Below are 23,471 nucleotides of genomic sequence, written 5' to 3'. Positions count from 1 at the left end.
GAAAATTAACTTTCTAAATGGAAGATAGATCATATACTACTTTTTTTCCTCTTCTTTCCCACAAAGACTACCACCTTATTAAAATGACAAGCCATATTAGGCTTCTATCTGTGATAATACCTGTAACATTTTTTTTCTTGGGGAACACAAAACATAAAAAGTAACTTTCATAATAAAAGAAATATAATTCCTCGTCCTTCCAAAATCCGTGTTTGCATAGTATGAAGTGGCTCCTCACCACTGTCTAATCTTTTAGTAAAATTATATTTCCCTCTTAACCCAACTCCTAGCCTTTTATTTGGAAATAGTAACAGTAGTTTTTCTGGGACTTAAAAAGTTGTGAAAAGGAGAAAAATTAAACATGTCGACAAAGTGAAACTTCTGCTTCTTACTAAAAAGTCCTTTGAGGTACCACTAAGTAAAAGAAAAACATTCATATGAAATTTGCATATATATTCTACTTTCCTTCTCTTCGTGTATTACTAAAATTGTTATATAAATATTCTGTTCTTGCTTCTTTCTTTATAGTGGCCACAAATTCTATTAAAGCAGAAGAAATAGTGTGAACCATAAAAGAGAACCAGTTTCCTCTCTACTCTGCAATTTAGAGGAAAAATTTTCATCCAAGGACAGATCAGGTAAGTATTCATTCTTTTAAATGTTTTGGGGCTATATATGTAGCCATAATTTGTTAATTATAATCCTAGATCATTGGTTTGATTTAACTAAGAGACAATAAGGTAGTCTCTGCAATATGGAAAATTCTGTAATGTTAGTTTTATGGGTTTCAATTCTGTTTGAGAAGACCGTATGTTCAATTAGGCCAGGCACGGTGGCTCACGCCTGTAATCCCAACACTTTGGGAGGCTGAGGTGGGCAGATCATGAGGTCAGGAGATCAAGACCATCCTGACTAACACGGTGAAACGCCGTCTCTACTAAAATGACAAAAATAAATTAGCCGGGTATGGTGGTGGGCGCCTGTAGTCCCAGCTACTCTGGAGGCTGATGCAGGAGAATGGCGTGAACCCGGGAGGTGGAGCTTGCAGTGAACTGAGATCGCGCCACTGCACTCCAGCCTGGGCGATACAGCGAGACTCTGTCTCAAAAAAAAAAAAAAAAAGAAGTATGTTCAATTATATGTATTTATTTAGAAAAATAGAAACAACAAAGTGCTGTTGCTGGTTAAGTTTAAGTCTGGTCTTTGTGATTTAAAAATAACGTGAATAGAATTAAAGTTTTAGGCTGAGCATGGTGACTCACGCCTGTAATCCCAGCACTTTGGGAGGCCAAGGCGGGCAGATCAAGAGGTCAGGAGTTCAAGACCAGCCTGCCCAACATGGTGAAACTCCATCTCTACAAAAATACAAAAAAATAAAAATAATTTTAAAAAATGGCCGAGTGTGGTGGTGAGTGCTTGTAATCCCAGCTACTTGGGAGGTTGAGGGAGGAGAATTGCTTGAACCCGGGAGGCGGAGGTTGCATTGAGCCAAGATCATGCCATTACACTCCAGACAGGGCAATAGAGTGAGACTCCGTTTCAAAAAAAACAAAAACAAAAACGAAATGAAGGCTTGGGGCAACAATAATGCTTTTCCAGTAGATGAGATGCTGTCATACAGAGGATGGTGCCTGTTCTTTTCTAACCTCTACAAGGGAAAAACAGCAGGAAAAAAGTAGATTAGAAAAATCAAAGATTTTGAAATTAAGAATATTTGAGGTTGTAGTTATTTACTTTTGGAAATTGTAGAATCCTCTTTCTAGAAGACTTTCCAAGTAGTGAATATCTGCTGAGAAAAGCTTATCTACCGCTTATACACCCATCATGAGGTCTTCTAACCTTATGATGCTATGGCTTACTTTGAAATGCAGACGGTTATTTATGTCTAAGGCTAACATGATATATTTCTAATGATAGAATAGGTAAACTTATAGAACTTTAAGACTATGGAGAATGATAGTTATTTTAGGAGCATAGAAATAGTCATAGGTCTTATCCAATTTATGCCATTCTTGGCCGTGTGACCATCATTAACATATTTAATTTTTCTTGGCTCTTGTAATACTCTCCAAGTACACATATGTTACCACTGACAGAAATTGAATTGTGGACTCTTAATGTATCATCTCTACCAAGACTAGAGAGAAGGATGGGAGGACAGATTTAAAGAACAGTGTGTTCATGTGGGATTGTTAAGAATGGTTCCCCAAAATGTGGGATAGGGTGGAGATTTCAAACAACGAGAAATAGACTACAGTATGGTAATCTGAAAATGGCATGTGGGAGCAAGGAAAGGGGTGTTATTCTTCCTATTGAGTTAGAGAAAGAGTAGAAATTAAGTGAAGTAAGTGGTTTTATTGAAAAAGGCACCTTGTAATCTAAAAGAGAACCAGATTTTTATTAGAGTGAAGTGCACAGAAGTGAAAAATAAATTTAGAATAAAAAGGGTTTGTCCTCAAAGAAATAGACTTTCCAGTAGATAAGGTTGACGAATAGGGCAGAAGGGGAAGAATGACTGAAATGTTGAAGAATTGGATATAGAGTGAATGTGGATAGGAGAGTTTGAGAGTGAGGATGGGAGAGTTGGAGGTAAAAGGAAAAAGAGGCTTGTGCATATGGGGTGAGCAAATAAAATGGAAATGAAAGAAATATTTGAGTAGGAGAAAAAATAGATACAAGTTGAGGAAAAATTAGGAACTTTAAGATAATATTTCTTTGTAAGCAAGGAGATGTTAAGGATGACCAATTATATATACTGAGGAAATATACTCAGGAAAATGGTCAGAGAGAGAGTGTGTGTCTGTGTGTGTGTATGTATGTGTGTTGTGGGTGGGAGGGCATGATAATTACCCCAGGCCTGAGAAGAGCATACACATATGAAAAGTAACTAGGCTGATTGACCCTCTTATTTCAGAGAAGTTTTCCTGGAACAATGTTGACAGACATATCCTATTTGGATTTTTTTTTCTTTTCTGAGACCTAGTCTTGCTCTGTTGCCCAGGCTGGAGTACAGTGGCATGATCTCAGCTCACTGCACCTCCACCTCCTGAGTTCAAGCCATTCTCCTGCCTCAGCCTCCTGAGTAGCTGGGACCACAGACATGCACCACCATGCCTGGCCAATTTTTGTATTTTTAGTCAAGACGGGGTATACCATGTTAGCCAGGCTGGTCTCGAGCTCCTGACCTCAGGTGATCCACCAACCTCAGCCTCCCAAAGTGCTGAGATTACAGGCATGAGCCACTGCTCCCGGCCCCTATTTGGATATTAATTGTAGACTGAGTTTCTAGGCTTCAAGGACATGGGAAATCTTTAGAAAGACCAAGGTATGTATGAGAGGCAGTGCTTAGGGTAGTGAGGGTGGGGAGCACTGTGATTTTTTTCTCCTTTACATTTCTATACAGAGCTATAGCATTTTGTAGAGACATGCATAATTCAAGACTATTTCTGGCAGCAAAGAATGGAAAGTTTGATATTGCCATGTGGCAGTAGCCTCAGAGTTTATAAATCATATTCACCAACCAGCCTTTTTTTTGAGTCAGAGTCTCGTTCTGTTGCCCAAGCTGGAGTATAGTGGCCTGATCTCAGCTTGCTGCAACCTCTGCCTCCCGGGTTCAAGTGATTCTCCTGCCTCAGCCTCCCAAGTAGGTAGAATTACAGGCATGCACCACCACATCTGGCTAATTTTGGTATTTTTAGTGGAGATGGGGTTTTACGACATTGGCCAGGCTAGTCTCAAACTTCTGGCCTCAAATGATCTGCCTGCCTTGGCCTCCCAAAGTGCCGGGATTGTAGGCATGAGCTACTGTGCCCAGCCTCCAACCAGCTTTTGAAACTACTTTTTTTTTTTGAAACAGGGTTTCTCTTGTCACCCAGGAGTACAGTGACAAGATCATTGCTCCCCACAGCCTTGAACTCCTGGGCTCCAGGGATCCTCCCACCTCAGCCTCTGGAGTAGCTGGGACTACAGGCCTGTGCCATCACAGTCAGCTAAGTAAAAAAAAATTTTTTTAGACACATGGTCTCACCACGTTGCCCAGGCTGGTCTTGAACTCCTGGGCTCAGGTGATCCTGTACCTCAGCCTCCCAAGTAGCTGGGATTGTAGTTGCAAGCCATTGCATCGGGCTGAAACTGTAATTCTTGATGAATTATTAATTTGGGGAATTTGTGTTATTTCATATTTAGCATATAAAGTGAATCTTTATTATTAAATCATTTTACATTTGCAGAGACCGCAACCATACACTATTTTTTTTCACTTTTTTTGAGATAAAATATACATTTAAAATTTACCATCCTTACCATTTTTAAGTGTCCAGTTTAGTGGTAATAAATACATTTATATTCCTTTTTTCCCTCTCCTCTATCATTAATGGCCTTTGGTAACCACTGTTCTACTCTCTGTCTTCATGAGATTCACTTTGTTTTAGCTTCTATATATGAGTGAGAACATGATATTTGTCTTTCTGTGCTTGGTTTATTTTGCTTACATAATTGGCTTCCAGATCCATCTATGTTGCTGCAAATGATGGGATTTCGTTCTTTTTTTATGGATGAATAATACTCCAGTGTGTACGTATATCCTATTTTCTTTATTCATCCATTGATAGGCACTTAGGATGATTTCATATTTTGGCTATTGCTAATAGTGCTGCAATATACATGGGAGTACAGATAGCCCTTTGATATATTGATTTCCTTTCTTTTGGATGTAGACTCAGTAGTGGAATTGCTGGATCATATGGTAGATCTATTTTTAGGCTTTTGAGAAGCCACTATACTGTTCTGCATAGAGGCTATACTAATTTACATTCCCACCAACAGTGTATGAGAGCTTTCCCTTCTCTACATCCTCACCAGTATCTTTTATTCCTTGTCGTTTTCATAAAAGGCATTTTAACTGGGGTGAGATGATATTTCATCGTGGTTTTGATTTGCATTTCTCTGGTTAGTCATGTTGAATGTTTTTTTCATTCACATGTTGACCATTTGTATGTCTTCTTTTGAGAAATGTCTGTTCAAGTCTTTTGCCCATTTAAACTTTAGATTATATGGTTTTTTTTGCTATTGAGTTGTTTGAGCTCCATATATATTCTGGTTATTAATTCTTTGTCAGATGGATAGTTGGCAAATATATTCTCCCATTCTGTGGGCTGTCTCTTCAACTTGTTGATTGTTTCCTTGTGCAGAAGCTTTGTAGCTTGATGTAATCCCATTTGTCTATTTTTGCTTTGGTTGCCTGTGCTTTTGAGGTCTTACCCCAAAAATCTTTACCCAGACCAATGTCATGGAACATCTCGCCAATGTTTTCTTCTGTAGTTTCATAGTTTCGGGATTAAATATTTGTCTTTAATCCATTTTGATTTGGTTTTGGTGTGTGGTGACAGCTAGGGGTCTAGTTTCATTCTTCTGCATCTGGTAACCTTTCCCCATTATATGTTCTTGGCACGTTGGTCAAAGATGAGTTGGCAATAAATGTGTGGATTTACATCTGGATTTTCCATTCTGTTCCATTGGTCTATGTGTCTGTTTTTATGCCAGTTCCATGCTGTTTTGGTTACCATAGCTTTGTAGTAAATTTTGAAGTCAGGTAGTGTGATACCTTCAGCTTTGTTCTTTTTGCTCAGGATTGCTTTGTCTATTCTAGGTCTTTTGTAGTTCCGTATAAATTTAAGAAAATTTTCCCTATTTTTATAAAGAATGCCATTCACATTTTGATAGAGATTGCATTGAATCTGTAAATTGCTTTGGGTAGTTTTATCATTTTAACAATATTAATTCTTCCAATTCATGAGCATGGAATATCTTTCCTTTTGTGTGTGTGTCCTCTTCAATTTCTTTCATCAGAGTTTCATAGTTTTGCTTGTATAGATCTTTCACTTCTTTAGTTAGATTGATTCCTAGGTATTTTATATATTTTTGTAGTTATTATAAATGAAATTGCTTTATTTTTAATTTTTGTGGGAGCATGGTATATTTATGGGTTACATGAGCTATTTTGATACATGCATGCAATGCATAATCACATCAGGGTAAATGGGGTATCCATCCCCTCAAGCATTTATCCTGTGTGTTACAAACAATCCAATTATACTCTTAGTTATTTTTAAATGTACAATTACATTATTTTTTACTATAGTCACCCTATTGTGCTAGCAAATACTAGGTCTTATTGATTCTTTCTAAGTAATTTGGACCCATTAACCATCCACACGTCTCCCAATCAGCCCCCTGCTCCACCCTTCCCAGCCTCTGTTAATCGTCTTTCCACTGTCTACCTCCATGAGTTAAATTGTTTTAATTTTTAGCTCCCACAAATAAGTGAGAACATGCGAAGTTTGTTTTTCTGTGCCTGGCTTGTTTCACTTAACATAGGGACCTCCAGTTCCATCCATGTTGTTGCAAATTATAGGATCTCATTCATTTTTTATGGCTGAATAGTACTCCATTGTATGTATGTACCAAATTTTCTTTATCTGTTCATCTGTTGATGGATGCTTAGGTTGCTTCCAAATCTTAGCTCTTGTGAATAGTGCTGCAGTAAACATGGGAGTGTAGATATCTCTTCGATGTACTGACTTCCTTTCTTTTGGGTGTATATCTCAGAGTGCAATTGCTGGGTCATATGGTAGCTCTATTTTTAGTTTTTTGAGGAACCTCCAAAGTGTTCTCCATAGTGGTTCCCACCAACAGTATGTGAGTGTTTCCCTTTCTCCATATCTCCCCCAGCATTTGTTAATGTCTGTCTTTTGGATAAAAGCCATTTTAACTGGTGTAAGATGATATCTCATTGTAGTTTTGATTTGCATTTCTCTGATGTTCAGTTATGTTGAGCACCTTTTCATATGTCTGTATGCCATTTGTATGTCTTCTTTGGAGAAATGTCCATTCAGATCTTCTGTCCATTTTCATACCAGATTATTAGGCTTTTTCTCATATAGAGTTGTTTGAACTCCTTGTATATTCTGGTTATAATCCCTTGTCAGATGGGCAGTTTGCAAATATTTTCTCCATTCTGTGGATTGTTTCTTTTTTGAGTATCTCCTTTGCTGTGGAGAAGCCTTTTGTTGATTGTTTCCTTTGCTGTGTAGAAACCTTTTAACTTGATATGATCCCATTTGTCCATTTTGGCTTTGGTTGCCTGTGCTTGTGGGGTATTACTCAAGAAACCTTTTTTTTTTTTTTTTTTTTTTTTTGGGATGGAGTCTCACTCTGTCACCCAGGTTGGAATGCAGTGGCATGATCTTGGCTCACTGCAAGCTCTGTCTCCTGGGTTCATGCCATTCTCCTGCCTCAGCCTCCCAAGTAGCTGGGACTACAGGCACCTGCCACCACGCCTGGCTAAATTTTTATATTTTTAGTAGAGGCGGGGTTTCACCATGTTAGCCAAGATGGTCTCAATCTCCTGACCTCATAATTCACCCACCTTGGCCTCCCAGAGTGCTGGGATTACAGGCGTGAGCCACTGTGCGCAGCCTACTCAAGAAATCTTTGCCTACTCCAATGTCCTAGAGAGTTTCCCCAATTTTTTTGTTAGTAGTTTCATAGTTTGACATCTTAGAATTAAGTCTATAATCCTATTTTGATTTGGATTTTTGTATATGGTGAGAGATAGGGGTCAAGTTTCATTCTTCTGCATATGGATATCCAGTTTTCCCAGCACCATTTATTGAAGAGACTGTCCTTTCCCCAAGTATGTTCTTGTCACCTTTGTCAAAAATGAGTTAATGTATGGATTTATTTCTGGGTCCTCTATTCTGTTCTATTAGTCTATGTATCTGTTTTTATGCCAGTATCATGCTGTTTTGGTTACAATAAGTCTGCAGTGTAATTTGAAGTCAAGTAATGTGATTTATTCAGTTTTGTTCTTTTTGCTTAGGATGGCTTTGGCTATTCTGGGTCTTTTCTGGTTCCATATAAATTTTAGGATTGTTTCTTCTATTTCTGTGAAGAATGTCATTGGTATTTTGATAGAGATTGCATTGCATCTGTAGATTGCTTTGGGTAGTGTGGACATTTTAACAATATTGAATCTTCCAATCTATGAACATGAAATATCATTCCATTTTTTGTGTCTTTTTCAATTTCTTGCATTGGTATAGTTTTCATTGTAGAGAGCTTTCACTTCTTTGATTAAATGAATTCCTAGATACTTTTTTTTATTTGTAGTTATTGTAAATGGGATTACTTTCTTGATTTCATTTTCAGATTGTTCACTTTTGGCATATAGAAATGCTACTAATTTTTGTTTGTTGATTTTGTGTCCTCTAACTTTGCTGAATTGGTTTAGCAGTTCTAAATTTTCTGATGAAGTCTTTAGGTTTTTCCAAGTATAAGATCATATCATCTGCAAACAATGATAATTTGATTTCTTCCTTTCCAATTTGAATGCCCTTTATTTCTTTCTCTTGTCTGATTGCTCTAGGTAGGACTTCCAATACCATGTTGAATAACAGTGGTGAAAGTGGGCGTCCTTGTCATCTTCCCGATCTTAGAAGAAAGACTCAGTTTTTCTACATTCAGTATGATACTAGCTATGGGTCTGTCATATATAGCTTTTATTATGTTGAGGTATGTTCCTTCTATTCCCAGGTTTTTGAGAGTTTTTATCACAATGAAATGTTGAATTTTATCAAATGCTTTTTCAGCATCAATTGAATTAATCATATTATTTTTGTTCTTCGTTCTATTGATATGATGTATCACATTGATTTATGTATGTTGAACCATCCTTGCATCCATGGGATAAATCTCACTTGGTCATGACAAATGATATTTTTAGTATGTTATTGAATTTGGTTTGCCAGTGTTGTGTTGAAGATTTTTGCATCAGTGTTAACCAGGGCTATTGGACTACAGCTTTTTTTTTTTTAAATGTGTTTTTATCTGGTTTTGATATGAGGGTAATATTGACCTTGTAGAATGAGCTTGGAACTATTCCTTCCTCCTTTCTTTTTCAGAATAGTTTGAGTAGTATTGGTATTAGTTATTTTTTAAATGTTTGATAAAATTCAGCAGTGAAGTCATTGGTCTCAAGCTTTCCTTTGTTGGGAGACTTTTTAATATGGCTTTGATCTTATTAGTTGTTATTAGTCTGTTTAGGTTTTGGATTTCTTCATGGTTCAATCTTGGTAGGTTGTATATATCTAGGAATTTATCCATTTCTTCTTGGCTTTTCAATTTATTGACATATATTTGCTCATAGTAGCCTCTAATGATCCTTTGAATTTCTGCAGTATTTGTTGTAATGTCTCCTTTTTCATCTCTGATTTTATTTATTTGTGTCTCCTCTTTTTTTCTTAGTCTGGCTAAAGGTTTATCAGTTTTGTTTATCTTTTCAAAAAACCAGCTTTTTATTTCATTGATCTTTTGTATTTTCTTCATTTCAATTTTATCTCTGCTCTTTATTCTTCTACTGATTTTTGGGTTCAGTTTGCTTTTGCTTTTCTATTTCTTTTAGATGCATCATTAGCTTGTTTATTTGATGTTTTCCTACTTTTTAAATGTAGGTGCTTATAGCTATAAACTTCTCTCTTGGTACTGTTTTTGCTATATTCCATAGGTTTTGGCGTGTTGTGTTTCCATTATCATTTGTTTCAAGAAATGTTTCAGTTTCCTTTTTAATTTCTTTTTTGACTCACTGGTCATTCTGGAGCCTATTATGTAATTTCTATGTGTTTGTATAGTTTCCAAAATCCCTCTCATTATTGATTTCTAGTTTTACTCCATTGTGGCCAGAAAAGATGTTTGATATTATTTCAGTTTTTTAAAATATTGTAAGACTTGTTTTTTGACCTAACATATGGTCTATCCTTGAGAATGACCCATGTGCTGAGGAAAAGATTGTGTATTCTGTAGCTGTTGGATTAAATGTTCTGTATGTATCTATTTGGTCCATGTGGTCTATAGCACAGATTAAGTCTGATGTTTCTTTGTTTATTTTCTGCCTGGAAGATCTGTCCAATGCTTAAAGTGGGGTGTTGAATCTCCAGCTATTATTATATTGGAGTTTATCTCTTTCTGTAGCTCAAATATTTGCTCTATATATCTGGGTGCTTTAGTGTTGGGTGCATATATATTTAAAATGGTTATATTCTCTTGCTGAATTGACCCCTTCATTATTATATAATGACCTTCTTTGTCTCTTATTAAAGTTTTTGTCATGGGATCTATTTTGTCTGATATATGTATAGCACTCCTGCTCTTTTTTGGTTTCTGTTGGTATGAAATATCTTTTTCTGTCTCTTTATTTTCAGTCTATGTGTGTCATTATAGGTAAAGTGTGTTTCTTATAGGCAACAGATCATTGGGTCTTGTGGGTTTTTTTTTTTTTTTTTTTTTTTTTTTTTTGGTTTGTTTTTTTTTGTTTGTTTTTTTCTTATCCATTCAGCCACCTTGTCTTTTGATTGAAGAGTCTAGTCCACTTACATTAAAGGCTATTACTTTTTTTTTTTTTTTTGACAGGGGGGTGGGTACAGAATCTTGCTTTGTTGCCCAGGCTGGGGTGTAGTGGTGCAATCTCGACTCACCTCAACCTCTGCCTCCCAGGTTCAAATGATTCTCATGCCTCAGCCTCTCAAGTAGCTGGGAGCACAGGTGTGTGCCACCACACCCAGCTGATTTTGTATTTGAGACAGGATTTTGCCATGTTGGCCAGGCTGGTCTCAAACTCCTGGCCTCAAATGGTCCACCTGCCTCAGCCTCCTGAAGTGCTGGGATTACAGGTGTGAGCCACCACACCCAGCCAGCCTTTTTGTACTTGGTTATTAATATGTTTTTCTAGGTTTATGAATTTCTCTCTAATTATCCCTTTGAATAAAGTTTCTACCCCTTTCTCTACCTTCTCTTTAAGGTCAATAACTCTTAGATTTGCCCTTTTGAGGCTATGTTCTAGATAATGTAGGTGTGCTTCATTCTTTATTTTGTTTTAATCTGTGTCTAACTGTGTTTTCAAATAGCCTGTCTTGAAGCTCACGAATTCTGTCTTCTGCTTGATCAGTTCTACTATTAGAGTCTCTCATGCATTATTCAATATGTCAATTGCATTTTTCACCTTCAGAATTTCTACTTATTCTTTTCAATTATTTCAATCTCTTTGTTAAATTTATCTGATATAATTCTGCATTTCTTCTCTGTGTTATCTTGAATTTCTTTAAGTTTCTTCAAAACAGCAATTTTAAATTCTGTCTGAAAGGTCATGTATTTTTGTTTCTTCAGGATTGGTCTCTGGCAGCTTATTTAGTTCATTTGGTGAGGGTATGTTTTCCTGGATAGTCTTGATGCTTGTGGATATTCGCTGGTGTCTGGGCATTGAAGAGTTAGGTATTCATTGCAGTATTCTCAGTCTAGGCTTGTTTGTATCCACCTGTCTTGGGAAGGCTTTCCAGGTATTCAAAAGGACTTTGAGTGTCGTGATCTAAGATCTAAGCCATATCTGCATTACGGGGCACCTCAAGCCCAGTAATGCTGTGGTTCTTGCAGACTTGTAGAAGTACCATCTTGGTGATATTGGATAAATCTGGAAAAATTCTCTGGTTTACCAGGCAGAGATTCTTATTCTCTTCCCTTACTTTCTCCCAAGCAAATGGAGTTTCTCTGTCTGTGCTGAGCCACCTCTGGCTGGAAGTAGGGTGACACAAACACCCCTATGGCCACCACCAGTGGGACTGTGCTGGGTTAGACCTGAATCCAGCACAGCACTGGGTCTTGCCCAAGGCCCGCTGTAACCAGTACCTGGCTGCCACCTATGTTCATTCAAAGCCCTAGGGCTCTACAGTCAACATCTAGTGAAGCCAACCAGGCTTGTGTCCTTCCCTTCAGGGGGCAAGTTCCTGCAGGCCTTGGGCAGGTCCAGAGATGCCATCTGGGAGCTAAGGACTGGAGTCAAAAACCTTAGAAGTCTACCTGGTGTTGTATTCCACTGTGGCTGAGTGGGCTTTCAAACCATCAAAAGCAGTTCTCACTTTTCCCTCTCCTTTTCACAGGCAGAAGACCCTCACCTTATGGTCACTACCACCCAAGGCCCACAGGGGGTACTGCTAGGCTACCACCAGTGTTCACTTAAGGCCTGAGGGCTCTTCAGTTAGCTTGTGGTGAATGCTACCAGGCCTGGGACTCACTCTTCAGGGAAGTGGGGTCCCTCCTGGCCCTGGCCATGTCCAGAAATGCCATGCAAGAGCCAAGGCCTGGAATCCGGGACCCCAAGAGCTTGATTGGTGCTATACCACATTGTGGTAGAGCTTGTACTTAAGATGCAAGACAAAGTCTCCACTTTTTCCTCTGCTTTTCTCAAGCAGAAGGAATCTCTTACCATAGCCACCACAGGTGGGAATGTGCTGGGTCTCACCTGAAGCCAGTGTGTCTCAGAGTCTCACCCAAGGCCCATACCGTACTACCTGAGTATCACTATTGATTATTCAGGGTCTCAAGGGCTCTTTAGCCAGCAGATAATGCATCCTGGCAGGAATAGGTCCTTCCTTTCAAGGAATCAGGTTCCCTCTGGGTCCAGGGTGTGTCTAGAAATGTCATCTGGGAGCTAGGGACTGGAATGGGGGCCTTACAGTTCTGACTAGTATTGTATCCTACTGTGGTTGAGCTGGTGTCCAAGGTGCAAGACAAAATTCCTCTTTACTCTCCCTCTCCTTTCCTCTCAGGTGGAAAGGGAGTGCTTGCACTACCCCCTTTTCAACACCAGGCAACACAGCTTGTGGCTCTTTTGTGACTTTTATGGAGTCACAGCTGTGTTGCCTGGGGTTGGGGGAGGGGTAGTGCAAGCACTCCCTTAGATGCCCAGCCTTGTGTCTCAGTAAGTCTCATGACTGGCAAGTCCACTGGCTTCAAGCCCAACTCAACACTAAAACTTGCCGTTCTTGGGGCCTAGACTGCCTTTACAGTTTATTTAGAGCCCCAAAGCACTTCGGGCCACAATGATAAAGCTTGCTAGAACTCAAGTTCCAGCTGCTGTGATGGGTGATTCTCCTCTGGCTAGCGCTTATCTGAATGTTCCCTCTGTAGCTGGGTGTCAGCTAAGTTCAGCCCAGTTTTGCTTTATACTGTTACAGCACTGAGTTCAATGTAAAGTCTCACAGTCTCTGTGTTCTCAATCTCCCCAAGCACGCAGATTTCTTCACACCACTTGACTACTGTGATGGGATAGGGGAGGAGTAGCATCAATGATTCAAAATTCTTTCCTACTCTCTTAAGTTTCTCTTTCGGAACTGTGAAGTTAACATCAGGTGCTGTGAAGGCTCACCTGATATTTGGTTCTTATAAGGTGCTTTTTTTGTACGTAGATAGTTGTTGAATTTGGTGTTCCTGCAGGGGGGATGATTGGTAGGACCTTCTATTCTGCCATCTTGCTCTACCCCTCAAGATTGCTTTTTTGATTTCTTTTTCAGATTGTTTGCTTTTGGCATATAGAAATAGTATTGATTTTTGTATGTTGATTTTTGCCTCCTGCAACTTTACTGAGTTTCTCAGCTCAAACTTTTTTTTTTTTTTTTTTTTTTTTTTTTTTTTTTTTTTTTGGTGGAGTCTTTAGGTTTTTCTATGTATAAGGTCATGTCATCTGCAAATAAGGCTAATTTGACTTCTTCCTTTCCAGTTTGGATTCTCTTTATTTCTTTTTCCTGTCTAATTGCTCCATCCAGGACTTCCAGTATTATGTCAAATAACAGTAGTGAGAGTGGACATCCTTATCTGGTTCTAGTCCTTAGAGGAAAGGCCTTGGATTTTTCCCCATTTGGTAGGAGTTAGGTGGTCATACACTATTTAAGTTTCCCAATTAAAAGTAATGATAATAGCTAGCACTTGTTGAATCCTTCCTACGTTCCAGGCATTTTACATGTATAAATTCATCTGATACTCAGATATCCCTTTGAATGAGGCATTATCATTGTGTCCCCTTCTAACTCTGCCCTCATGTATAGATGAAGAAAGTAGACACAATGATTTTTCTCCCAATGTCACTCACCCATTATAGGGTGAAACATTCTACTGTGGAATTTTTTTTTTTTTTTTTTTTTTTTTTAGGTTATTCACACAAGGAGTTGATGTGAAGCAAACAAAACAGAAGTTTTTCCCTCCAGGCAATTCTCATATCCACCACTCTAAGTCAAACCAGTGTGAAGTGGGCTACAAAAGCTGTGGAGCCCCTGGGAAGGGTGTCTGTTTAGAAACTACCTTAGATGTGGCCAAAGAGGACAATGACAAAGCAGATGCTCCTGAGACTTATACCAGGACCTAGCAGATTGACTAACCAAGGAATTTACCTTACTGCCTGCCAAAGAATCTGCCGTTTCTGTCTTTAAGATACAGTGTGGATTGTGAGCTGTTGACAACTGTGTGCTTCCCATTATTCCCTTTTCTGAATGGGAATTTTAAGGGGCTTACTCTGTCCTTTCTTTTTCACAGTTATATTAACAAAGGAGGATGGCCTAGAGACCGATACCTTTTAGCTATTCAGATGGTCAGACAGGAATTGCCATATTTGGACTTGATATAGCAGATAGAAAATCACCCAGGGATTCTGTTTAAAGCTATTTGCAGTAATTGGATGAGATAGGAGGGTTGTCTTTCTTGAGGAGAGAATGAGTATGTTCTGTTTAATGCATAGGTGTGACAAGAAGTGTGCATGTGCATGTTGGGTTGAGGACTGTGACAGACGCTATTGGTTATCTAATCCAATATCTATTCCTTACTTTTACCATAAATATTAGAAAAGTTAAATACTAGATTTTCTAAACTTTCTTACTGCTACAGTGGCCATGTAATACAATTCTAGTTCATGAGTCTGCGGGGGGACTTCACGGAAGACTTTCCTCTTTTCTGATAAAAGGGTAGGACAGGGCTGGGGTGTAACCCCTTTTCTGGGTTTGACCTTAGATGTGATGCTTAAAGCTGAAGTGACCATCTTGGAACCATTAGGCAATAAAAATGAATACAAAAAGTTAACACACTTAGGATGGTGGAGAAAACATACTGAAAATATTGATTACATCATTGATTAGTGAACCAACTTTAGCAGTTACTCTGTTCAAGATGTTGTGTCTTGTGAGAAATTTATCCATATTTGTTTATGCTATTGTGAACTGGGTTGACTGTTACTTACAACCTAAAACTTTCTAAACTGATACATTATAAAAGTCTCTTTTGTATGCTACAATGTCAGGTACATTTTTATTTTTAAACCATGATGTCCTATTAGTAAATAATGGTTATATGAAGTAAGGGCAAGCCTTATTGATTTATTTTTTGAAATAGAGATGGGATTTCATTGTGTTTCCCAGGCTGATCTTGAACTCCTGGCCCCCAGGTATCTTCCTGCCTTGGGCCCCTGATGTGCCAGGATGACAGGCGTGAGCCACCACACCTGGCCGGGAAAAGCTTTTGGGGAAAACAAACAAACAAAAAACCAAAACAAAACAAAAAAACTTTTACAATAGGCTGATTCAATTCACATGTAAAATTGCATTATTGAGGTGTTACTATTGACAGACATCTTCTTGATACATAGCCCACTTTACGTTTTACTTTTAGGAGTAGAATATCTGCATAGCTAAGACTTGCACTTTAATGTATTTAGGGAATATCTTCTGAAAATTGGTTTCCCATGCAGTAAGAAATGCTACAAAGTTTTACAACCTAATAAAAGTCTTCAGAAAGAAATTGCTGAGTCCAGTATGATAGGTTCAATGTAGTCATGGCTTTTGAATAAGATAGTATTTTAGTTCTGCATCACTGACTGCTAGGAAATGTTTATTACTTCCAAACTGCTATTTTACTCTGCCTTTTATCAGAACATCTACTTTTACTTTCAGTTGTCCTTTTAAATGTTTTCATCATTTCAGAAAATTTTTTGTTCCAATTGTTGACTCAATCATATGAGGTTTAAGATTTTACTTTTCTATTTTTACCTTTCTAAAAATTAATTCATGGTAATAGCCATTTGTGCCAGCTTTTTATATCACAAGGAGATGCTCGAACAACAACCAAAGGAAAATATGGGGCAAAGAAGGATAGACATTTTTCTGTGGATGTAGTTTATAGAAAAATTATATTTGGCCTTCAAATAACGTTTTTAAGACTTTATGTTTGTTACTTATTCACATACTGACAAGTTGTGATCAAAATAATTTTCCTAGAAAAGTAGTCTGAAGTTTTTTCATTTTGTTTATGCTAAATTTTAAAACCAAAAGCTTTTAAAAATAATTGGAAAGCTCCTGACACTGAATATTCTGTTATTTATCTAAATGCCTAAGACGTGATTTGGGGTATATTGAGATCTGTTGTCTCTATGTGGTTTTCTTGGTGGCTTTATACACAATATTTTGCTTTTCTTTTCTGATGTACCCTGAGTCAGGCCTCACAAAAACTAACGATATTGTAAGACTTGCAAACTCAGCATCTAAGGCAATTCTTAAATGTATGGTAAGGGTATTTTCAACCAATTGACTGGAAAATCTTTTTGGTCTATTTCTACTGGCATTTGAACACTCTATTGAAGTGGTTTGAAACAAACTTTAAAGCTTGAGCTTTTTCTTGATTTAAATTACTCTTATTTTTAAGAATGTATTGTTATTAGCATGGTGGCTCTGTGCCTAGCATATAAAGTCTTTTTACTGGGTAATTCTCCTGTCTACTTCTTGTTTACCCTCTGTGCTGGCTTTTCTTGAGTAATGTATGCCATACATATGCTCATTTTCTTTCACCATGGAAAGCATTTATCTGTGAATAATGACAGCTTTATTCTTCCTTTCCAATTTTTTTGGGTTTTATTTATTTATTTATTTATTTTTGAGACAGAGTCTCACTCTTTTGCCCAGGCTAGAGTGCAATGGCACGATCTCAGCTCACTGCAACCTCCTGGGTTCAAGTGATTTTCCTGTTTCAGCCTCCCGAGTAGCTGGGATTACAGGCATGCGCCACCACATCCAGCTAATTTTTTTTTTTTTTTTTTTTTTTTTTTTTTGGAGAGACGAAATCTTGCTCTGTCGCCCAGGCTGGAGTGCTTGAGTGCAGTGGTACAATCTTGGCTCACTGCAACCTCCACCTCCTGAGTTCAAGCAATTCTCCTGCCTCAGCCTCCCAAGTAGCTGGGACTACAGGAGCATGCTGCCATGCCTGGCTAATTTATTTTGTATTTTAGTAGAGATGGGGTTTCACCACATTGCCCAGGCTGGTCTTGAACTCCCTACCTCAGATGATCCACCTGCCTCGGCCTCCCAAAGTGCTGTGATTGTAGCCATGAGCCACCGTGCCCAGCCCGTTTTTATGTTTTATATTTCTTTGTATTGTCCTCATGTGCTAATTAAGACCTCCAGTATAATGGTGATAGAAATAGTGAAATTGGACATCTTTGCCTTGTTTCTAATCTTAGGGGAAAGGCTTTCAATATTTCAATGTGAAATATGATGCTAATCTTAGGTTTTTAGTAGATACTCTTTATAAGCTTAAGCAAGTTCCCCTAGTTTGTGGAGACTTTTTTCCCTCATGAATGGGTATTGAAGTTTTATCAGATGCCTTTTTTGAATCTATTGAGGTGACAATATAATCTTTATCTTTTATTTTGTTAATGTGGTGAATTGTATTAATTCACACATATTAGACCAACCATGCTGATAAACCCTGCTGGTCATGATATATTATCCTTTTACTATATCACTAGATTTAATTTGCTAATTTTTAAAGGATTTTTTTGGTCTATGTTCATGAGGATTGATAGTAATTTTCTTTTCTTTAATTTCTTGTCAAGTTTTGGCATCAAGGTTATGTTGGTTTCAGAAAAATGAGTTGGGAAATGTTCATTCTTTAGTATCTAAAATAATTTGTATAATATTCTCTCTTTTTCCTGAAATGTTTGGTGGAATTCACCAATGAATCCATCCAGGCATAGTGTTTCCTTTGTGGAAAGATTTTAAATTAGAAATTCAAATTTGTTTATTTTTGTTTTGTTACCTGTGCTTTGAGGTGTTATTCATAAAATCTTTTCCCAGACCAGTGTCCTGAAGTCTTTCCCCTAGGTTGCCTTGCAGTAGTTTCATAGATTCTGGTCTTTCATTTAGATTGTTAATCCATTTTGAGTTGCTTTTTGTATAAGGTTAGAGGGTGGGGGAGTAGTTTCATCCTTCTGCATATTGCTATCTAATTTTTCCAGCACTATTTATTGAAGAGATTGTCCTTTCCCTAATGAGTGTCCTTGATGCCTTTGTGAAAAATCAGGTGGCTGTAGAAGCATGGGTTCTTTAATTCTGGGTTCTCTTTTCTGTTCCATTGGTCTATGTGTCTGTTTTTATGCCAGAACCACGCTGTTTTGGTTACTACAGTTTTGTAGTATATTTTGAAGTTGTAGCATGATGTCTGCAGCTTTGTTCTTTTTTTTTTTCTTTTTTTCTTTCTTTCTTTTTTTTTTTTTTGAGATAGAGTCTCGCTCTGTCACCTAGGCTGGAGTGCAGTGGTGCAATCTGGGCTCATTGCAACCTCTGCCTTCTGGGTTCAAGCAATTCTCCTGCCTCAGCCTCCCGAGTAGCTGGGACTACAGGTGTGTGCCACCACGCCCGGCTAATTTTTTGTATTTTTAGTAGAAACGGAGTTTCACCATTTTAGCCAGGATGGTCTTCATCTCCTGATGTCGTGATCCACCTGCCTCAGCCTCCCAAAGTGCTGGAATTACAGACATGAGCCACCACACCCAGCCTGCAGCTTTGTTCTTTTTGTTCAGGGTTGCTTTATCTGTTTTGCGTCTTTTAGGATTTCTTTTGCTATTTCTGTGAAGAATGTAATTGGTATTTTGATAGGGATTGCATTGAATCTGTAGGTTTCCTTGGGTAGTATGATTATTTTAAACAATATTAAATCTTCTGATCCATGAGCATATCTTCCAGTTTGTTTGTGTCCTCTTCAATTTATTTCATCAGCATTTTATAGTATTCATTGTAGAGATCCTTCACTTCTTTGGTTAAATTTATTCCTAGGTATTTTATGTTATTGTAGTTATTGTAAATGGGATTGTCTTGATTCCTTTTTCAGTTTAGTTAATCATCCATGTATAGAAATACTGCTGATTTTTATGTCGATGTTTGTATTCTGCAACTTTACTGAATTCATTTATTAGTTTTAAGAGTTTTTTGGTAGAGTCTTCAGGTTTTCCTATATAGAAGATCATGTCATCTACAAACAGGGACAGGTTGATTTCCTCCTTTCTAATTTGAATACCCTTTATTTCTTTCTCTTGTCTAATTGCTCTACGTAGCACTTCCGGTACTATGTTGAATAACAGTGGTGAGAGTGGGCATCTTTGTCTTCTTCCAGTCCATCCAGTATGATGTTAGCTGTGGGTCTATCATATATGGCCTTAATTTTGTTAAGGTACTTTCCTTCTATACCTAATTTCATGAGAGTTTTTAATTATGAAGGGATGTTGCATTTTATCAAATGCTTTTTTCTGCACCTATTGACATGATCATATGGTTTTTCTCCTTCATCCTGTTGATATAGTGTATCATATTGATTGATTTGCATGTGTTGAACCATACTTGCATTCCTGACATAAATCCCACTTGATCAGGTGTATTATCTTTTTTATGTATTTTGTATTTGGTTTGCCTGTATTTTGTTGAGCACTTTTATGTCTATGTTCATTGGGGGATTTATCCTGTAGTTTCTCTTTCTGTTGTGTTCTTATCTGGTTTTGCTATCACAGTTATGCGGGCCTCATAGAATCACTTTTTTATTTTATTTTATTTTTTTTGAGGAGAAGGAGGAGGAGTCTCGCTCTGCTGCCCAGGCTGAAGTGCAGTGGCACATCTCAGTTCACTGCAACCTACATTCCCCTCCAGGGTTCAAGTGATTCTCCTGGCTCAGCCTCCCAAGTACCTGGGATTACAGGTGCAGGCCATCGCACCTGGCTAATTTGTGTATTTTTAGTAGAGAGGGGGATTCACTACATTGGCCAGGCTGGTCTCAAACTCCTGGCCTAAAGTGATCCACCCGCCTCAACCTCCCAAAGTGCTGGGATTACAGGCGTGAGCTACCACACCCAGCTGGAATCACTTTTTTTTTTTTTTTAAACAGTTTGAGGATAATTACTTTTAATAATTCTTTAAAGGTTCATTACAGTTCAATGGTGAAGTCATCTGGTCCTAGATTTTTCTCTGTTAGGAGACTGTTTTATTACTGTTTTAATTTTATTACTTGTTATTGATCTGTTCAGGTTTTCCATTTCTTCTTGGTTCCATCTTGGTAGGTTGTATATAGGCAGGACCTCATCTATTTCCTCTAGGTTTTCAAATTTATTGGCATGTATTTGTTCATGACCCTTTGTATTTCTGTGATATCTGTTGTGATGTCTCATTTTTCATTTCTGATTTTTTTATTTGGGTTTTCTCTTTTTTCTTAGTTTAGCTAATGATTTGTCAATTTTGTTTATCTTTTCAAATAACCAACTTTCATTTCATTGGTCTTTTGTATTTTTTTCTCTCAATCTTATTTATTTCTGCTCTGATCTTTATTTCTTCTACTAATTTTGAGTTTGATTTTTTCTTTCTTTTTTTTAGTTCCTTGAGATGCATCATTAAATTGTTTATTTGAAATCTTTCTAGTTTTTTGTGTAGACATTTATTACTATAAACTTGCCCCTTAATATTGCTTTTGCTGTGTCCCATAGATTTTGGTATGTTGTGTTTCTATTTTCATTTGTCTCATGGGACTTTCTAATTTTCTTATTTTCTTTCTTAATCCATTGGCCATTCAGCAGGGTGGTGTTTAATTTCCATGTATTTGTATAGTTTTGGATGTTTCTCTTATTATTGATTTGAAGTTTTATCCATTGTGGTAAAATAAGATACTGATATTTCAATTTTTAAAAAAGTTTGAGACTTGTTTTGTGTCCTAATATGTGGTCAGTTTTGGAGAATGTCCCATGTGCTGATGAAAAAAATCAGTTGTTGGGTGAAACGTTTTGAAAATTATGTCCATTTAGCCTATGGTGCAGTTTAAATCCAGTGTGTCTTTGTTGATTTTCTGGCTAGATGACCTGTTTAATGCTGAGACTGGGTGTTGATGTCCCCAACTATTATTGTATTGAAGTCTGTCTCTCCCTTTAAATGTAATAATATTTGCTTTATATATCTGGATGCTCTGGTGCTGTGTGCATATCTATATATTTATGACTGTTATATTCTCTTGCTGAATGGATCCATTGATTATATAATGTTTCTTTTTCTCTTTGTACAGCTTGCTTTATCTATCTGGGTGCTCTGGTGTTGGATGCATATATATATTTAAGACTGTTATATTCTCTTGCTGAATGGATCCATTGATAATTATATAAAGTCTTTCTTTTTCTCTTTGTACAACTTTTGAATTGAAGTCTTGTTTTGTCTAATACAGATATTTCTGCTTGTTTTTGGTTTTTGTTTGTGGAATGTCTTTTTCCATCCCTTCACTTTCAGTCTGTGTGAGTCTTTATGGATAAAGGGAGTTTCTTATAGGCAGTATATAGTTGGGTCTTGGTTTTATTTTATTTTATTTGTTTATTTTTTGAGACGGAATCTCGCTCTGTCCCTCAGGCTGGAGTACAGTAGCACAATCTCAGCTCACTGCAAGCTCCGCCTCCTGGGTTCACGCCATTCTCCTGCCTCAGCCGCCCAAGTAGCTAGGACTATAGGTGCCTGCCACCACGCCCAGCTAATTTTTTGTATTTTTAGTAGAGACGAGGTTTCACCTTGTTAGCCAAGATGGTCTCTATCTCCTGACTTCGTGATCCACCCACCTCAGCCTCCCAAAGTGCTGTGATTACAGGCGTGAGCCACCACGCCCAGCCTCTTGTTTTTATTTTTTATCCTTTCAGCCAATCTATATCTTTTAAATGGAGTATTTAATCCATTGGCATGCAAGGTTGTTATTGATGAGGACCTCCTTCTGTTTTTATGTTTGTTTTCTGGTAGTTTTGTGTATCCTTTGTTTCTCTTTTATTTATTTTTGTAGTTGGTTGGTTTTCTGTAATGAAATTGTTTGAATCCTTTCTCTTTCTCCTTTGTATATCAGTTCTACCAGTGAGTTTAATAGTTTCATGTTTTTATTAGTGTGGTAATTGTCTTTTCCCTTCCATATGTAAGATTCCCTTGAGCATTTCTTATATAGCCAGTCTAGTGGTGATGAATTCCCTTAGTTTTTGCTTGGCTGGAAGCAAAGATTTTATTTCTCCTTTATTCCTGAAGGATATCTTTGCTGGGTATAATACTTTTGCTGATAGTTTTTTTCTTTCAGTACTTTGATTATATCCTATTTTCTCTTGGCCTATAAGGTTTCTGCTGTGGAATCCACTCAAACTAATGGGAATTCCCTTACATGTGACTTAATTCTTTTCTCTTGCAGTTTTATAATTCTATCTTTGTCTTTGACTTTTGATAATTTGACTATAATGTGCATTGAAGAGGACTTGTTTAGGTTGAATCTATGTGGGATTATTTGAACTTTCTGGATCTGGATATCTGTCTCTCTCCCAAAACCTGTGATGACTTCAGCTATTATTTCATTAAATATGCAGAAAACATATTTAATGAAATACTAGCTTTTTTCTCCTTCTTTTCTTCTTCTGGAATGCCCATAATGCAAATATTTGTTCACTTAATGATGTCTCATACATCTTGGAGGCCTTCTTTTGGGTGTGTAGCGGGTGGGCTGCCTGTGTTACTTCAAAAGACCTATCTTCACATTCAGAAATTCCTTATTCTGGCTGATCTAGTCTGTTTACTGATGCTCTCAATTTTTTTTTTTTTTTAAATTTTTGAGACAGAGTCTCACTCTGTCACTCAGGCTGGAGTGCAGTGGTGCGATTTTGGCTTACTGCAGCCTCCATCTTCTGGGTTCAAGCGGTTTTCCTCCCTTAGCCTTTCAAGTAGCTGGGATTACAGGCACCCACCAGTATGCCAATCTAATTTTTGTATTTTTTAGGAGAGACAGGGTTTCACCACATTGGCCAGGCTGGTCTTGAACTTTTGACCTCAAGTGATCTACCCGCCTTGGCCTCCCAAAAGTGCTGGGATTATAGGAGTCAGTCATTGTGCCCAGCCTCAATTGTATTTTTTATTTAATTAATTGAATCCTTCAGCTTCAGGATTTCTGTTTGATTCTTTTTTATGATATCTATTTCTTTATTGAATTTCTCATCTAAATAGTGAATTTTTAAAATTTCATTGTTGTCTATCTATATTCTCTCTCTTTTTTTTTTTGAGATGGAGTCTCGCTCTGTCGCCCAGGGTGGAGTGCAGTGACGCGATCTCGGCTCACCACAAGCTCCGCCTCCTGGGTTCATGCCATTCTCCTGCCTCAGCTTCCTGAGTAGCTGGGACTACAGGCACCCGCCACCAAGCCTGGCTAATTTTTTGTATTTTTAGTAGAGACCGGGTTTCACTGTGTTAGCCAGGATGGTCTCAATCTCCTGACCTCACGATTTGCCCGCCTCGGCCTCC

The 23,471-nt window shown here is 37.7% G+C and overlaps 1 protein-coding gene across 4 annotated transcripts in view; it reads left to right on the top strand.

Moving 5' to 3' along the window:
• The window catches only part of NRG4 (neuregulin 4), a 123,683-nt gene that overhangs the window by 7,361 nt on the left and 92,851 nt on the right, over window positions 1-23,471 (top strand). For all 4 annotated transcript variants that reach the window (XR_007727689.1, XR_007727691.1, XR_007727690.1 and 1 more), the window contains one exon: window positions 529-638. The gene's annotated coding sequence lies outside the window, so the exon portion shown is untranslated. The remainder of the gene's footprint in view (window positions 1-528; window positions 639-23,471) is intronic.

Source organism: Macaca thibetana, chromosome 7, assembly GCF_024542745.1.
Source record: "Macaca thibetana thibetana isolate TM-01 chromosome 7, ASM2454274v1, whole genome shotgun sequence".
Classification (NCBI taxonomy): Eukaryota; Metazoa; Chordata; class Mammalia; order Primates; family Cercopithecidae; genus Macaca; species Macaca thibetana.
Note: the sequence above shows the minus strand (reverse complement) of the source record. Positions and strands in the feature narration are given on the sequence as shown.